The 5,716-nt window shown below is 34.1% G+C and overlaps 1 long non-coding RNA gene across 2 annotated transcripts in view; it reads left to right on the top strand.

The window, feature by feature from the left end:
• Window positions 1-5,716, top strand: part of LOC102671954 — a 105,020-nt gene that overhangs the window by 84,827 nt on the left and 14,477 nt on the right. For both annotated transcript variants that reach the window (XR_422377.2, XR_422375.2), the window contains exon 3: window positions 568-692. This is a non-coding gene — a long non-coding RNA (uncharacterized LOC102671954). The remainder of the gene's footprint in view (window positions 1-567; window positions 693-5,716) is intronic.

The raw sequence follows: 5,716 nt of genomic DNA, 5'->3' as shown, positions 1-5,716 counted from the left end.
AAAAAAAAAACATGCCTGAACATTTATCATTATCATCGTTTATCCATCATTCTACAGAAAAATGAAATATCGATGCCTTCGTGTAATCAATACCTCTTATATTTATGTAATATTAGTTGATAAATCAACAACAATCTCTCTTTCGATACTTTCTACGATATTAATTATAATTTATGATAAATTTTTTTCTTACATTCTTACATTTCTTCGAAATATTTAATATCCCATCTTCAAGCATCTATCTTTTTTTTTTATTCAATATTAAATATTCATTAGTCATTTTCAGAGATGAGCATATAAGCTTTGATTTTTCCTTCTTGCTCAAAATGAGTTCCATGAGTATTTAAACAGATATCTTTACCTTAATATTTCCAATGCTTACTAAACTTTATACATTTCTTTTAATAATGTTCATTGCTCAAATATTTCCTCTTCCTTTTTTCCAAATAATTCAAATTCCAACTTACAAATTCCTCTTCGTCCATTCTTCCCATTTCCCCCCATTAATCGAATTAAACAATTCAGATCGCAATTCGATTGCTAAGTAGGCGTTTCGTCTTGTTCTAGGTAAGTTGTGACCGGAGAACCGCGGTGAACGTTTGGATAATATTTCGACGGTAGAGCTCAGAATGACGTTCAGATGCATGCCAGCCTTTCAGACTCTCGGAGGCGGCGACTGCGGTGCATCCTGGGTAAGTGTGTTACTCTTATGCAACTCGGTTGCCGCAATCCCACAGTGTCATAAATTTATTTTATTTCGTGCCTTTCTTTCGCGCCGATCCTAACAATTCGTATTTTCCCGCCAATTTTCTAATCGACTCTCGGACACGAAGTTAGTTGATGCCTCAAAATGGTTTCAGAGTAAAGAATTAAGGAAATTTATTATTAATCCTGAAGCCTTTTTTTGTCGAAATATTCAAGTAATAGAATTTAACTCAAATTTAAAAAAAAAAAAAAGGAGAAAAATTTAAAGACCGAAACTTTCAATTAGAAAGAATTTCTAACAAAGAAATAAAATAATATGATTCCTTGTGACTCATTGATTTTAAACGAATAATTCTCGTGTTTCAATATTCTATCTCGGAGAGAGGGTGTCGGCTATCTTCGTAACGCGAACTTAACTTTTTAACTTGAGCGATTTGAAAATTTTTTTTAATTCTCCTCTCCCCGTATCTCGGCGAGGATCAATGAAAACTTTATTTTCCCCCGTGTTGCATGTTCGCTCATTTGTCTACCTATCTCGAGAGTACATCGTTCGACACGGCACGTTAAGTTTTGTCCGTTGCACGTTTCCTGATTTCATTGTCGGCCAGCATGATCCCTGTTTAATTTGAACAAGAAAGCGATCTCGATTCTCGATTAGTCGCTCGCTTGAACAGTAACTCAAATTCATTGAGATTCGAGTATCAAAGGAGAAGAATATAAATAAGAAAATGAAGAGAACATAACGTGGATATTATCTCACGTAGAATCGTTAAATCGTGAACGTGTCCATGATATCTTACGTTGTAATCACGTAAGAAGGAAACGATGACTTGTACCTATTTATTTTTTTTTCCTTGATCATCGTTTAATGGAAAAATTGAGATGGAAACGTTAAGTTAAATGGTAAGTTTAATATTTTAATATATGCGATAATCGTATTCACGGAACGTAATGGAAAAAAATAGACACGATTGTATTTTCTATGAAAAATACAATTTGTATTTCTTTTTTTTTTCTTTTAAACATATAGACTAGGAATAGCTGTTAATTTTTTTTTTCAAATTTTATTATAAATTCTATCATCTTCGTTTATTGCATATGTCCGAATCCATGCGTACCGTTAAATCTTTAATCCAGTTTTTTTTCTGGATAACAATAAATATGAACGTGCAATATTTTGTGTTGTTAATAATAATAATAATAATAATAATAATATATTTGAGTTTTCTATGAAAATGTAGAATATCAATAAATTCCATCGCTCGTGTTACGTTATCTTCTGTGCCTCGTGTAATAAAGAGTTATATTCAAGAGTTAAACGAAAATCACGTTTCTTAAATCTCTGCAAACGGATAAGAAAAATTAAGAGAATTTGCGACCCGGCACGCGTTAAATAATTTCCACGAGGCTAAAACCACCGCCGCTGCTCTTCGTACGGAAACAAGTCTCGGCCGCCATTATATTTGCCGGCAAACCTGATAATTAATTCAACGAATTTAAACCACAGTAGGAAGAAACGGTAACGTGAGAGAAAGATTCAATTAAAGGTACAATGCTCCTTTCGCCGGCTATCTTTATTCATTCTTTTTATTTTGCAGAGCACAAAATTACAACACACGTATGATCGTCGATGAAATTTGTTGTACAAATTCGAGGAATATCGAGAGAATGCGTAAATTTTTAAATCGTGCAAATTTGTTGGTCCAAGTCCAAGATTTTGATTATTCAATTCAATTCTGTCCACGTAATATGAGTGGAAAATTTTTCAAAGAATCCGAGAAAACTGCTAGTCTAGTTGTTGCACGTTGAATGGGAATAAAGTAAATTGTAGTAACAAGCTTCTTTTCATTAAGTTTACTTTACGCAGGAGGAAGTTTTTGTTACTTACCTGCTCGAGAAGAAATTGCCAAGATTTTTTCCCTTGTAAAATAAAACTTTAAAACTTGGAAAGTTTCTATTGGATTCTTGATGGATGCTTGTTAAATCAGAAATTAATTTCTTTAAAATGTAGAGATAAATCTTTTTAAAAAAATGAGAAAGAAATTGTTAAATTGGTTATTTGAAACGTTGTATTTAAATCATTGTGTTGATATAAGATTTAATTAAAAAGATTGTAATAATCACCAATCTATTTATATTGCATAAGAGATTTAGATTAGATAGCGTAGATTATTAAAATAATTACTGTTCGTTATCTGTAGTAGTATATGATTGAATTGTAAAATTTTTATATTACAATTTAATATCGAACATCAATAATTTTTTGATAGAAGATATGAATCAATGGATCAAAGATACAATACGATGTCTACAGCTTAATACGAAATTGTTCTCGATTCAAAGTAGAAATAATCGTCTTCGATAAAAAGTTACAATAGTTTTCGTGACGACTGTGAAATTCAAGAAAACGTAATCACAACTGATTATCAATTGATAGTCGTGAAGTGTAATAGCAGTAATCGTCCCAGTCCATTATTGAATTTCGTGCTGAACACTGATTATCATTCATTCAACATTCAATCTTGCCAATCTAATTTACGTATAATTTTCAATGCAAAATTGATTGCAGCAAAAGATATTTGGTATTTGGAAGTTGGAAATTTTGTTTTTTGGGAAAAATTAAAAAAAAAAAAATAACGCAAGAAAGCAATTTCTCATTTTATCGTTTGTGGAGCACGAATTATTAACATTACGTGCTCGAGTAATAAATATATTATCAAAGTTATTATTTATCTTATCTGAGAGGTTCTTTTAAAAAGTTTGAATTTCTCTTGAACGTATCCACATATAATATTCATTATCTATTTTTTTTTTTTGTAATCGATATTAATTCATGAAGTATGCAATATCTCAAGTTGAAAGGGATAAAGTTCAATTCTCAACGATCGAACTTCGATTCGAAAAAAAGTTTGAAAATAATTGTTCGATATTTTACTGTGATTTTACAGCAAAACTGTATTATATATCTGGAAAAAGGAAACAGGAATGAAATAAGATAAAATCAACGAACGAATATTTTCTTAATTCGAAAAACTTTCGAAATGCTCGATATTTTATTTTCAAAGGAAGCTCGATATTTTATACAAATCGCCGACGAATTAGAATACAAAGTGGAGGATCAGGAGCGGTCATCACGGGGCGGGATTCACGGAATTAGAGAAACGGGAAACGAGGTTGGCAGAAGCCATTTGCCGCGGATAATAAACGCGATAGAAAGCCGCCTTAATGCGACTGCGCGGTTGTTGAAGTTTGTGCGGCACGACCTAAGGATTCAAACCTACCTTCTTATTCTCATTCCGTTGTTATTACTTTGTTTCCTTTCTCCCCTCTTTCCGAGTAAATAACTCCTCGTCGTTTACTCACCCTACCCCCGAGTTTATAATGTAGATTATCTTATTTGCCTGTTGAGACTCGTTTCAAGTCCGAAGTCCGAGTTTCTTGGTTACTGGAAAAGCGGAGAAAAATCGTCTTCCGTCGTGAAATCTACGGATTTATGAATGAATGAAAGAAAAAAAAAGGTATGCTCGCAGTGGAAAAATAATCGTGATTGTATTATTAATTTATTTCATATTTTTTACTATAGCAATCGTTTCTTTTTTTAGGTATCATTTTGTGGTCGTAGTTTGCAAATTCAATCTTGATTAAAAAGTTAAAAAAAAAAAAAAAAATTGAAAAGAAGCTAATATATAATTTGAAAAGATTTTCAAAGTCTTTAAATATAATACCAAGTCTTACTTAATATTTTTCCCGTTAAAATTTAAAAGAACATATTTATAGTGAGTCATATCTTTTATTCTACTTATTCACTAAAATTTTCACGAATATAAGTTTCTTCTGGACAGATAATCACTTATTCCACGTAAATGCAAAATTCTTCATCAATTAAATCTTACCTTCAAATCGTCTCGATTCTACCACTTATCGATCGCCAGAAAATCATGGAGACAAACTCTTACAACTTGAGAAACATTATTCGTTTATTAGAAAACGAAAAAGTTCGCGAATCAAAAATGAAATAATCGGTTGGATTGCTCGATCGGCACCCGAGAAATTCCCATTCCACCGGCGCACTTTTCCCAAGAATTTGCCCAGCACCATTTGCCACGATCCACCCAGTCGGTTCCATCCGTTTCTAGCCATTCGATCCGGCCGACGAATCGCGCTTAGCGCTGCACCTTGCAATTACGCGGAAAGGCGGTCCACCCACTCCGCGACTCCGCTCGTTGCATCGTACGGTAACAGGCCTCCTCCAACTATCCCCCCTCCAACCCTCCTCCTCCTCCTCCTCCTCTTCCTCCTTCCTTTCATTATTAATTATCGGGTCGCCAGTGTGTTATTAGTGCACTAGGAGAAACCGGCCGCCTCGCGGCGCGACTCAATCCGAGGAGGAGGAAGGAAGCGGGCAAACGCTTAAACCGACGATGATAAATAACGATGTGGCGGTGGTACACGCGCACGTATAATCTGCTCGACGGCCAGTTTCTGAGTGACACGCGGTTGTAATTACTATTATCAATTAGCGAATGGCAGGGGAGATTTATGAATTGAGAATAAAGGCTGCCGTCGAAGATCATTTGATATCTTCTCCGCTTCTTCCCCGTCTGTGGGTTTTGTGAATCGAGGCTTCTTTCGCTTTCTTTTTCCTTTTTTCTCTCTCTCTCTCCTTTAGTTTTCTTTAGAATGGGATACGTACCCTTCTTCTACGCTTCGAATCATTTTTGTTCCAGGAATTTTTATCGTATTTTAAAGAGCGTAGAAATAAATATTCTAACTCGTATAAATATCGAAATGCATTCCAAAACAGGCGTATTTGTTAATTGATTACACTGCGTTTTTAAACGGTTGCGTCAACTCGTAAGATCGTGTCCAATACACGACGATAATTAAAATTAGAAAAAAAAAAAAAGAAAAGAGAGAAGGAGAGACGCGGAAGCAGAAATGAAATCGCGGATAGTTTCTCTTCTAATTATTAGCCGGTTAATTAATGCCGCGTAATTAAAACGGCGTTGAA

Source organism: Apis dorsata, unplaced genomic scaffold (assembly GCF_000469605.1).
Source record: "Apis dorsata unplaced genomic scaffold, Apis dorsata 1.3 scaffold_452, whole genome shotgun sequence".
In the NCBI taxonomy this organism is placed as follows: Eukaryota; Metazoa; Arthropoda; class Insecta; order Hymenoptera; family Apidae; genus Apis; species Apis dorsata.
This window is presented reverse-complemented; position numbering and strand designations above follow the sequence as displayed.